Source organism: Anser cygnoides, chromosome 6, assembly GCF_040182565.1.
Source record: "Anser cygnoides isolate HZ-2024a breed goose chromosome 6, Taihu_goose_T2T_genome, whole genome shotgun sequence".
Lineage (NCBI taxonomy): Eukaryota > Metazoa > Chordata > Aves > Anseriformes > Anatidae > Anser > Anser cygnoides.
In genome coordinates, this window is record NC_089878.1 from 11,171,783 (window position 1) to 11,184,728 (window position 12,946).

At 47.8% G+C, this 12,946-nt stretch overlaps 1 long non-coding RNA gene across 1 annotated transcript; it reads right to left on the reverse strand.

Moving 5' to 3' along the window:
* Positions 1–1,105: 1,105 nt before the first annotated feature.
* On the reverse strand, positions 1,106–11,251 carry LOC136791151 (uncharacterized). Its single transcript, XR_010832539.1, has 3 exons — positions 11,093–11,251; positions 1,805–1,869; positions 1,106–1,521 (listed from the first exon to the last, which is right to left on the reverse strand). It is a non-coding gene; the product is annotated as an uncharacterized lncRNA (long non-coding RNA).
* Positions 11,252–12,946: the final 1,695 nt, after the last annotated feature.

The window sequence follows — 12,946 nt, forward strand, 5'->3', positions numbered from 1 at the left end:
ACAGAGGGAGGAGAGTTGTCTCGCTGGTGCTCTGTGCCTACAAGCTAAACAAAAACCAGGCATTTGGAGAGAGGCGAGAGGAACCCATCTGATGTCCCCACATCTCCTGGTGACTCTCACTGGGTTTGAGAACTCCAGATACATGTGGGAAGGGCAGATCCTGAAACATGGTAAAGGCTGAACCCTACGGAGCTCGGGCAGACCGTCATGTTTCAAATGCAAAATGTCTCTGCTGCTTCTGGTCGGGAACTCGGCCACCACTTCATAAATTAACACCCCACTATCGTGTTTGCTCTGTGAGCAGACGGTTTGCTGTGAAACAATACTGTCCTGGAGGCGTCAGTGCCTTTGGGTTATCTTAGTGGGAGACTGACATCAGAGACTCACTTTATCCGCTGGGACGGCTGCACTACACCAAAATTCCCTTCCATGACACCCTGAGAGGTCTAAACAGCCTCTATTTTTAAGCTGTGATACAAGAGCTTTTTTAGAAAGCTGAAGATCCCTGCATCTCAGCGCCGAGACTTGCAGAAATGTACAGCTTCATGCACACAGCCATCCACATAGTTTCACCATGAGCAGAGAGCTAAAGGCATACATAAAGCCTCCACAGCATCAGGGCCTCATTTTAGGTGAACCCTAGAAAACAAAAACACCATAGTCCTGGGGTATTTGCATTTCTTGTAAACATGCTTGCAAAAACACTTAGCAAATGAATGTTAATTGTTCTGCAGAAATCCCACCCCGTTCAAAGGGAAAGGGAAAAAAAAAAAAGCCCGAGGTGGACGTTGCCATTTTTTCCATTGACCCCCAAATAAAATGCAGGTGATCTCATCCAACATTGATCAGCAGAGCCCGGGTAGGAAAATAAAAAGGAAATTACTTCATCTTAAGTGTCTATTAGCTGATGTTAAGCAATTAAAAAGGCTCAATTTGATAGTAAAACCATTGTGACGAGCACACGGATGCCAGGACAAGCTCGGTAGGACTGGAGCTGTCACGGCGGCTGTCAAAAGCACCTAACTGCGACCCTTTAAAGCCATTTAAGTGCCTTCGGTTGGGTTCGCGAGACAATTACGCCGCTAACAAGCATTTACATGAAAAAGGCTGCAGGCCCCCGCTTTTGTTGCTTTCCAGCTGAAGGCTGGCGGACCCGGGAGCATTTTACACACGCTGCAGCTGCTCGGGTAGCAGGGAGAGATAAAACTTGACAAATTAACGCAGCGCACGCCAAACAAAAGACCGACCTTTGAACTTGCTGTTGCAAGGATCCCAGCCCAAGATTCGGTCAGAGCTAAAAGCTCCGGCTTTAGCCTTGCCCCCACGACTGCATCTGGCCTCGGCCGGGTGGATAATCCCTCCTGAGCATTGCGCCAGCCTTTCCTTCTGTTTTTTACCCCATTCCTTAAGGAAGGGATGTCCGTCTGTCCATCTTCCCTGCTTCCTCCCGATATGGGTCTTCTCTCAAGGAAGCCCTCCAAGATGATGATGTTCTTGGTGTTCTCTTTTTTCCAGGGCTTTCTGTAATATATAAAATAATCCATTATTCAAGCCATAACCCTGGCTCTTGTTGAGGAAGAAATGGACTGGTGGTGGCTTGACAGCTCTACTGCCTTTTTGTCTCCTGATTTAGACTTTCACAAATGATCCTGTCGAAGCTATGTCTTGCAGTGCCCCAATGTTAATAGTTTTTGGTATAGATTGATGATACCACCTTAAAGCCACTTGGCAGGGGTAACGTTGGTCTGCTTGTGTTCAACAGATATCTCAGCAGAAAAAAACATCATCCAGCCTGTGTCCGTACCTGGCCACCGCCTTTCTCCAAGTGGATGCTTCTGTGGATAAGTGCACAGCATCATCTCGGGGTACCTTGGAAAACAGAAACATTTCACCTCCCTGGAAACAGCAAGATAAACCCTCTATTTTGAAGCCTCTTCTTTATATGGGAATTCTCATCAAGTCCATTAAAATAGGAACAAACAGGAAATGCTTTATATGCCACTAAAATAGATTCAAAATGCTCGCTAGAGTGACACAAAGGTAAACAAAGCATGGAATATGTAAGGCAATAACAGCAGCTCTCACCACATAGCTCAACATTTAAGGTTAATAAATAAATAAATAAATAATCTTTTCTAATTTTGCTCTTCTTTCATCCAGTGAGAGCATTGCCAAACCGTGTGGCAGTTCTAGTCTGAAGCTCGATTTCATGCTTGGCTCCCACCGTGAACATGAAGATGGCAGTGTTTTGGGACTCCAGGGTGGGACCAGGAGTCAGGTGTACTTGATTTTCAAGAAAGGGACCCACATAACAGCATCTCTTTTCGTGTTCTAAAGCAAGTTTCGCTGCTGTGATATCTGTGGTTCGTTATACCTTTTTCATTCCCTTTCTAGACAGTAAAAGCCAAAAGGAGAAGATGTAACCAAGTAACTCTCTCCTGGCATTTCCTGAGCTGGGATCATGTGGATGGGAAGGATTGCACAGCCCATGTGCAGACGGACCCAACGCAGAGCTGAGAAGGGTCTGGGGAACCTCTGCTCCCCACATCCCAGGGCGTCCCTCCTCACTGAACACTGCCAGAGCATGGTGGTCACACTGTGAGGTCTGCACAGGTTCATGCGATGAGGACTAAATATAGAGTAATTGCATCCAGCCCAGGAAGAATAGCAGGGGGGAATCATCAGATATACACTCGCCCTGGTTTTATGGTCATCCGCATCTGTAGACGACTAATTTGATTGCTCTGAGAGGCAGGACTTGATGATCTTGGAGGTCTTTTCCAGCCTAATGATCCTATGAGTATATGGCTTTATCTTTTAAAACCAACAGCACCCCATGATGGTCATCCCCACAAGTCCTGCCAACATTTCGGGAGCAGCACAGACCAGGGCTGGGAGTTTTCGAGAGGCCTTGCGCCCCTGCCTTGCATCACCATAATCCCACAGGGACTTCCTTCTTTCTTTTAGGTCACCCACACCAAAACTACACAAGTTTTTCATGTTCTTTCTGCAGGGAAATGTGAAGGCCTGTGCAGATTCCCTCTGCCGTGCTGGGGACGTGATGACTGACGGATCGAGATGTCTCTTGTCAAGAGCACCACAGGAGGCACTGAAAATATCTGTCTTCTGGAAGAAGGTTAATTACAGAAGCTCAGCGTGCACGTAGGGGTCCCACCAGTCAGCACAAGATAAGCAGCCTTGGGAGTATAAATTATTACAGGCGATAAGGCAGAAGTTCTCCTCAAACAGCTCTGTACATATGTTCCCGAGATTGACTCCAGAGATGCTTGTCATCAGATGTCAAACAAGAAGCTACAAAAATTACAGAGAAATAATTTCCTGTGTTTTTTTTTCTTGTCAGCAAATGACATTTTCTCCCTTGTTTGGATTAACTGAATTATTTCAGACCCTAAAAAGACACAGCTACAAGAGACAAGTCCAATACCTGATCATGGGTGGCTGCCCAACCCAACCACCCCACTGTGTCTGTAGCAAAGGGGGCTGGCTTTAGCTCTAGGAATGAGATAAATTATAGACATCCACCGCTATGGTTTTTGTTGTGACTATCTCCTCTACAAGCCATGTATAAACAGGAAACCACGCCACATGGCAGGGAGCGGACTAAATGCTGGCAAATACTGATAGAAATCAGGTCATATTGACATCCTTTGTTTATCCATTGTTTTGTTAACACTGTTTATCCTTTATAGCTTAGATAGTGTCTTGGCCAGATATTTTTTGGGAAAAAAAGAAAAAACAAAACAAAACACTGCTATCCATCTACTGCTCACTTGTCCTCCAAAATCTGTGGCACTGCAAATGCTCACTGCCAAATATCACCAGCCGTGTTGGACCCAGAGGTGAGGAGGCTCCTCCTTTGCAGGTCCAAGCTGACTTACACCACTCCTCCATGGAGGTTTCTGTCTGATTCCCAGGAGCTTGCTGCCATGTCTTGCTCTGGGGGAATTTCTCTCCTACGAAGGTGCCAAATGCACTTCATATGAGCAGCCTGCTGCAATTCAGGACAAACCCACAGCCTAACAGTGCATTGCACAGCAAAGCACTGCTGTAGGCACAGCAGCCTACATTTGGCTGTTTATCCCTACCTGGTAGTTTATTCCAGGCCTGAATTCATCATGCTGGAATGAGGAGTTTACGTGCATTGTAAATTTCTTTCAATGCTATTAACACGCCAACATCTGCACTATTGCAAACATGATTTATTTGCAATGTTTTGTGTTTTACAGCAGCAGCTCAGCTGTTCCTAACGCTCCCCTCCCCGGTCCAGATAGTCCGGAAATATCAAGGTAGCGTTCCCACCGTCGGCTCTGGGATATCAAAAATAGATGACACGAAAAGACCCTTAAATTCCTGCATTCATTTTTCAGGGATTTCTTTACCCAGCTGAGTCCACAGCAGGTCACCAGCTTCTGCTGGCTGCTGCCTCTTTCACATACCTTCTGCCTTAGTTTTCTGGTGTAACCCCTTATTATTCCACCCCTATCAACAGGGCCGTGGCAGTTTTTACCAGCTAAGGAGCTGCTCCTCCACTCCCAGAATTCTTCTGTATCGCATTAGGGCTTTTGCAATCGAATCCAATTCATTTTTAAGCACTGCCTCTATCAAGGGAGCTCTTTATTAAGCACACAGTGTGCGGTGTTTAACCTTTACAGCGGGTTACCCGCATACTGAATTCCTCCCTGCAGGTCAGACCTCTTCTCTGCCTTCACCACGAGGTGGATAACATGTCCCAAGTGGACAACGTGTCCCCTTGCAGGACAAGGTGTCCCCCTGCAGAAGCACAATGTGTTTCATGCTGGTACCTAATGCCACCCACTGCACAAGGAGGACTTACATCTCATTATTGATCGGGGTCACAGAACCCGGCCCCAAAACAGAGATTTTGGGACTCAGCTGCTCAATGCCTCATCCCCTCCATGGTTTCAGCAGTGCTTCACCCCACCCTGGGCCACACACCACCATCCCCTTTGCTCGAGTTGTGTTTCCCATTCACACAGGAAAAAAAACCTTATTATAACTCCGAGCTGACACTGCTTGGGGCAGGATCTCTCCAGTTCTCATGGACAACCACACGCAGTTAAAAATATTGCAGCTGCTCTGAGCGGCCAGATGTTACCCCTGGAAATTTCCTCGGCCCCGTGCTCCTTCGGTAAGGCAAAATCCCTGGCTTGGGACACAGCCTTAAAAGGGTTTGCTGAAGATATAGGGTGGGCTCTGCTGCGTGCTCCTTCCAGCAGGAGCAGCTCTGCAGATGCTGGGATATTCCCAGCATGAGCCGGGAAGCTGAGCCATCGCCCCGAGCAGCCCAAGGGGTTATGAAGGGCCATGCCACCGCGTGGGGCAGGATTTCGTCCTGTCCTTAATTTGCCTGTGGGATCCGAATGGAATTTTTTCCTATTTCTCTGCCAGGCAGGAAAAAAAAAATTCTCTTTGTTGTTGTTTATACTGGACAGGATTAAAGTTTTCAGTATTTGTTATATTTAGAAGCCTTTCGGGCCCAGATGATTCAGGGAAGCATTACACACGGTTTTGCTCTGTTTGCCCTTCGCTCCGTTCCCTCACTTTTATTGTTCTTCCAGTTTACTCATCTTCTGTGCCCAGCATCCTTGAACCTGCCTCATTTTTCCCAGAACTGGAGCTCTCGGAGCCCACGAAGCTGGGCTAGCCTTGACTTTTCCAGAGGACCAAGGCGTTTTTATTTCTTTTTACCCCTTGTATTTCCTGGGGAGGATGGGGGAAGGAGGGACATGGCTCAGACCTGCAGGGAACTGCTCACAAGCAAAGACAAGGCTGCAATATGTTCTCATAAACCTTTCCCAAAGATGAGCACGTGGATGATTGCTTTATAGACAATTTGCAATGGGGCAGAGGGAAGAGAAGTTTAGAGATGTTTACATCCAGTGCCCATTTAAAGCATTCTAAAAATCAAACCCACTAAATCATTAAATCAAACCCACCAAATTATTCACTTCCACCTTCCACGTGGCCGAAAATCTTTTTTTTTTTTTGAATGCCGCATCCACCACCGTTTTGCATAGCAAACACATGTTTTGCTGCAGCTTCCCCTTACCCTAGCATGCAAAGCAGGATGGAGCTGGTGATATCTGATCTCTAATGGAAAAAAGCCGCTCGCTTGGAGCTGCTCTGATTTATTCGGTAATAATCTCCCCTACGGGGAGTCTTTGACCTCCCCACAGAGGCTCCATTAAAACGGAGCCTGGTAGCTGGGGAGGGACAGGTAGTTAGTTTTAGATTGCTTTGCTGCGGAGAGAGCAACAGGTACCAACTGTGCACTGTCAAGGGCCATTTCTGCACATTGTCTTCACATTAAACACAAAGGCAGCCATCAGGGCAGAAGCTTATTAGCTTTTTGAGAGAGGTCCGGTCCAGACCCCGTCATTTGCTTTAACTCAAACCCCGTGCACTGATGCTGGTGCGTGTGTTTAATTTGAAGAGCACATACTCTCCCCTTGCTCAACACTGAACTTGCACAGAGCCACTTGGAGGAGCAGGATGTAAAAAGCACTTTGACTCCAGCTAAGCCTGACCTATACTTTTTGGCCACGGGAAACCGAGGAGCAGATGTTTGGTGCTGGGATTTTCCTCCCAAAATATCTCTGCCTAATGTGCATTTTATGGACTTGCTATTGCCATGTACAGCACAGAGGAGCCTGTGCTGTCACACGGAGGGAGGTAAAGAAGGCATCTGAAAACTTTCCTCCCCTTTTTGACTCAAGTTTTGTTTTTGTAAGCGATGGGCAACTTTTCAAATGCATTCAAACTCATTGCCTTAGAAGCCCTTGTTATCTGTTACGCGTAGAGCAGTGTTATTGCAGCCTGGATAGCTGAGCCTTTGCAGAGCAAGGTCCGTCTTCCCTTAGCCCAAAGGATGTCACTGGGTAAAATAACCAGACGAGCTTTCAAGTGGAAAAGTCCTTCTGCGGGCCCTCTGTCTGAAGCAGGACTGCTCACCCAAAGATCACTAGAGAGCATTTGCTGTTTTCTTTGCGCTGCGTGCAGCCATTAAGGGATTTTATACTGGATGAGGCAAGATTTCTGCTAGCAGTTGGGTGGCACTTTCGACATGTGAGCACACTAAAAGGAGTCTACAGCAAACCTTTAAGACCTCCCCACTCGCTGCAGCCCCTGATTTATTTCATTTGTGCAAAAGCCCACCTGTAAGCAGGCATGAAACACAAGGGTGCATGGCCGGTTTTTTCCTTTTTGATCTGGAATGGAAAACTATCTGCATGCACTAAGAGCTACAGCACGAAGCCAAAACGCTCAATTAAAAGACAAATGATGTGCAGGAAATCTCTTAGGTGACCAAATATTTACTGCACCAATGAAACTCCAAAATAAGTTCCCACTCCGAAATACTTGAAGTTACTAGACTTTTCCTCAATTTTTCTCTATATGGCCAAAAAGTTTCCTCTGGGAAGACCTCGCAGGGCTGCAGCTGCATTCCCCTCCCACCAAACTGCCGGGTGCATCCTCTGGACACGGCCCAGAGGGCACAAATGGGCTGCACGTTCAATTTGGGCAAAATGCCATGCTCCCCTGCGTGCCGTGCCAGCCACGGCTCATGGGCAGGACAACACGCCTCTGTTCTGAAGCCATCCTACAAGGAAAGGGCAATCTCAGTCCTGGCTGGGCTTTTATTTTTTTCTTATATATGTAAATAATGTAAATAAATCAGGGTTGGACAGAGCCTCGCTGCACTTCTCCATTGGGGCTTGGCTGGAGTGGTGCTTGGCCACCCTGCCCCCGCATGCAGGGGGTTTCTCCCAGGTGTTTCTCCCGTTTTTAAGACCTTGAATCTCTCCTGGGCTGGACAGACTGTAATTTCATTTTTGCAGGGCATGGAGGCCATTTCCTGGCAAACCCTGGGGAGCACATATGCCAGCACTGTTGGGGGACCAGAGCTGTGATGTCCCCTGTCCTCTCCTGCCCAGGGGCTGCTTATTTTGGTAGCTGGGCTCTACAGAGGGCTGCTGTGACAGGCTTGGCATGACATATTATCCACACAGATCTTAGCCAGGCAGCTCCATGCTGGGGGACCCCGGGGCTCCGCCAAAGTGCCCCAAGGAGCGATGCAGGATGGCAGGCGGATGAGTTACTGCCTGCCAGCTGAGCGGAGGCAACCGCCTGCATGCGTGCCCTTCGCTGCTGCCCTCGCCAGCAAATTCAGCCCCAGGAAAGCTTTTTGTCGGCGTGCAGCAGGAGCCGGGGGGGGGGGCGAATGAAAGTGCAGGCAGCTGCCGGCACTCACTGGGGCTCCGTTCCCACTAAGCGTGTTTGGGCCTTGGTGTTCAAAGGCAAGAAAGATCGGGGCTGTTTGTTTTTCCCGGCTGCTCCCGTCGGACAGCTGGCCATTCCCAGCACTGGCTCCGGGCTCATTCCCTATCAATGGCCTCGGGCCAGTGCCTCCGGCAGGCTGCAGGCTCCCTGTCTTGCCCCAGGACTACTGGGCTGCTCAGATTGGGCTGCCCCGACTCATCACCACCCTTCCAGACCCCAAACCTGTGGCAAAAGCTCACAGACAGCCACGACCTGGTTTTACCTCTCCCATCCCAAATGCCCAGAACCCAAAACAACAAAATACACCTGGGGCTGGAGCAGCTACGCCAGGAATGCTCCAGAGGGCTGCCAGCCAAAAACATGAACTCCTCTGGCAACGCGCTGGATAGTTTGAGTGTTTTCCTCCTTCCATTAGGATTTATTTATTTGTGCTGGTTTTGCCTTGATTCTCAGTGTTGGTAGTCCTCGTGCCTTCTTTGCCATTCCCGTATGCATGTGATGGACCTGATTTTCCAGTGAGCAAAGTGAGAATGAAACAGAGAGACTGGGAGCTTTTATAGGTGGGGAGATGCAAAGCTCAGAGGGCAGGAAAGCCCAGCCTTCCTTTCCTCCTTGGTGAGACTGTATGGGAGCTCGCAGCCAAAGCCTTCAGAGTGGATCCTTGGGATCCTTCAGGCAGCCTGAGGAGGTGGGCAGTAACAGCCTGATGTCCCTCTGTCCTGGCAGAAAATCTGTCCTGCCAGAGAGCAGCGCAGCCCAGGAGCCCCAGCTAAAGGTGTCCTGTTGGGTTCTCCCTACCACCTCCTCAAAATGCTGTGTTTCGAAGCAATTCCTCCTGCCAGCATCTCCCTTTATAAAAAAACAGGCTCTAGTGCCATTTAACAACCCCCTCCCATTTCTTGACATTAGCCTAAACCACGCTGCCAAATTCAGCGAGCCACTGCCCAGAATAAATTATTTCTCATCTTTTTCTCCTCTCTCTCCAGCCCCCGCCACTGCCATCCCTCAAAGGGACCGAGTACAAATAATTCAGCCTCTGCCACTTGGGCTGGTTTTAATCAAAGGATTTGCCGGGCTTCTACCGTGTGGGACACCTCGTTAACAACTTTGCACCTTTAGGAAGGAAAAAAAAATTGCCGTTCCTCTTGTCAGCATCGCTTCGCTTAGTGCCAGGACATGGTGTTGGCTCCGGGTGTCCGGTCTGGTGCCTCGTGCCCTCCCGGAACAAGATGTATTTTGGTGGGAAAAAACAACACAAAAACAACAGGGCATGACTGGGCTGAAAGGGCTTAGAGAGCTGCAGGAGCACATTTGTCAGAAAGGAGCTGCCCATCGGAGATCGGAGCCTAACGAAATTTGTCTTTGTGTGTGTGTCCGCTCCTCTTTTTTTTGGGGGTCTTTGTGGAAAGCTGAGCTTATTAAAATTCAGGGAGAACCCCACACAAAGGACACTTCTTAGTGTCCAAAGGCACACTTATTACCACCGAGGTTTTGATTCAGATTGTACAGAGCATGCCAGTTTCAGGAGATTTTCGGTATTGTTTGGGGAGAAGAAAGCAAGCCTCACTGATCATTTTCTTTCCCCGTTTTAATCACAGCTGCCGAAGTAAGCAGGTGCTGCGATTCAGAGCCCTTGGAAAAGGGGGGGGAAGGGAAACATCATGGGGTAAAGCTCATCTGCATGACAGATTTTTACTATTTCGGCTCATTAAACTGCAGCCCAGCGGTGTTATGCTCCTGGTTTCCTCCATGACAATGGCAAGGAACCGCTGGGGAGGCATCGCACAGGCATGCAGGCAGGAGGCAGAGCCTGCCTGGAGTGCAACAGGTTGGCATCCATCAGCCAATGGTCTTAACCAAGCATCTATTTTCTTGTGCCTGTCTCTAACAAACTGAGAAATAATATGAGAAAAAAAAAAAAAACACAATTAAAAAAAAAAAAAAAAAGAAAGAAAAAAAAAGGATGTAACAGAAAGAAGGGCTGTAATAGGAGCGTGGAGTGTAAATCTGGTTTCTTCCATTCATTCTCTTATATTCGGGAGAGCAAACCCAGGGGTGGTTTGTATGTAGGACTGGGCAGATGAGCCTCTGCCAAGTCCTCTCTTTCAGGAGGGGACAGACTTGAAAATATAACACATCCTGTGACCCTCCTCTCAAAAAATAAAGCCCACATCCATGTTCTGTTTGGGAAAACTGCCCCAGGCCCTTGCTGACAAGTGTTTCTGGTCATGTCTGCAGCTTATCTGAGTGTTTGCTATATGCAGCCGAGCCCTCAGGGGTGCTTACTCACAAAGAGCAGCAGTAGGAGTTTCTACTAACCAGATTTTGACACTGACAAGAGAGCTGGGTCCACCCAGCTGGCTTTTTTTTTTTTTTTTTCTGCACCGCTTGCATGTTTCCACCTGCTAAGCTATGAAAGCTATGAGAATACCTCTTGTGTTTTCTTATGAGATTTTTCTTCTGGGAAATATGGGAACCAGTCCCATGTAGCCTCAACCGAGTGGAGAGCGTACAGAGGGTAAGCATCGAAGGCGCAAACAGGAGAGCTGATGGAAAAGCACCATGACCACAGCTGCTGTTGAATAATCCACGTTGACCAAATTACTAGTGGACAAGCAATGCCCAGATTAATTCAGGTTATTAAGTCAAATGAGGTGGGACTGTGTACCAGGAGAACATCACGTTTAGTTGAGTGGCTGTGCACAACCTGACGTCCACTGATCTCATAAATAAGTTATACTTATTTATATGTTTCATATGTTTTACTCACCAGGGAGGATTTGCATGTGTATCTACATAATTTCCAAACTGCAGCTTGGGGCTGCCAGAGCTCATAGAGTGCAGAGGTCCTTGCAGGAATCAGGATGAGGGTCACGTAATCCCAAGATTTCTTTTTGATCTCCATCAATGATATTATTTGTTCTTTTCTTGAAAGCTGTGAAAAGAGAAGGTAAAAATAAAACATGACAGGTAAATGGTATAAGAAGTATAAATATATTAATTATATATTATAATATTATTTTATTCATATTTATTTTAATTTATTATAATATATTAATATTGCAATATAAAGGCTAGAAATGGTATAGAAGATTCTAAAAGGCTGGAAACATGTCATTGCATGCATATATTGACTTATATGTAAGACAGCAGTTCTTTTAGTCCCAGGAAAACAGAGAGAAGCCCTTCTGTGTGGCCACGTCCCCCTCCCCACAAAGCGTTTGACAGATTTAAGTGGCTGAGCTGACACAGCAGATCTCGAGGCTGTGGAGCCTGAGACTTTTCTATGAAATATTTGATGGCTGTGTAGAAACACAGTGAGTAATGGCAAAAAAATTCACGGGAAGTGTGCTACAGAGCATCACCGGCCTTGTTCTGCACAGCCCCGGAGAAAATCACAGTGCCCGCTCGGCAGTGCCACCCTCAGCAGACGAGCATTAAGATGTAATAAATTTGCAAACCATTTCCACCTCCCCCAGCCCCCTTATTTCTCCAGCCCAAACTCTGCCAGCCTCCTCTCTGGCTGCTGAAGAAGCCCACATGAGGCAGGAGCTGGAAGGAGCGGACAAGACCTCCCCGCTCCCTTTGTGGTGACAACACGGGGAGGAGGGCACGAAGCCCCCCAGGGGCTGAAGGGGCTCAAGGTGAGGCCCCAGGTGGATGGAATTGCACAAACACCTATAAAGACATGTTTCCTAGCACCTCGTATGCAGGGAACGTGCTGGAGCCACGGCACAGCCTGAAAACATCTTAGAGGATACCCCTACCCCAAAGCACTTGAGAGATTGGGGGTTATGCTGAAGGGTTATTAAAAAGTTGAGGTTTTTAAAGTGCTGTATGATGTGCATCGGGGTCATCTGCTTGTTGAAGGTCACCTTTTCCAACTGTTGTTCAGTACACGAACAATGCAGAGCCTTGTTGGCAGGATATCACAGGGCTCTGGATGAAGCTGTCAGGGTGGTAATGCTAAAGTTAGTCAATTTAATACGGATAGATGGGGAGGAATCTATACATGCATGCATAAACCTATGGAACTCATTGCCACACCATAGCTGATTTTAAGGTTTTTACCCATATTCAATGAAAGGATGGGTATTTATGGCTGGAGCGCAATGATCCCAGCTAGAGTTTTCTCCGAGGGGTTTCACAAAGACATGGCACACAGTTCTTCGAGCACACCATGCTTCGTGGGTTTGCTGATCACTGCTGTGGGGTGACACCACCTTCTCCTTGAAGCTGCCAGTCAGTGGCTGTAGGAATCCAGACCAAGTGGGCCATGGCTGCTTGGTGCCCTGACCTGATGCGCTTCTGGGTGGTTTTGAGGCCCCAAACCTGCTCCCAGCTCTCACCGCCCACGTTATCCAGCCCTGCAGCCCACCAGATGGTGCTCTCGGTATTAACTATCTGCTCCTTTCACTTCTGCAGAGAAACTCCAGCACAGGTGGGGTGTGGAGACATGCCGTGAAGCGCAACTGGTTTTTGTGTTTTCCTAGAGCACCTAGGTGACATGTCTTTGTCCCAGGCATAACATGGCCCAAAAACCTAAAACAGAGACACATTTTCAAAGTTTATGAGGGAGATGGTGGGCTACAGGTGCTGGAATGCACCTTCAAGGCCAAACGCA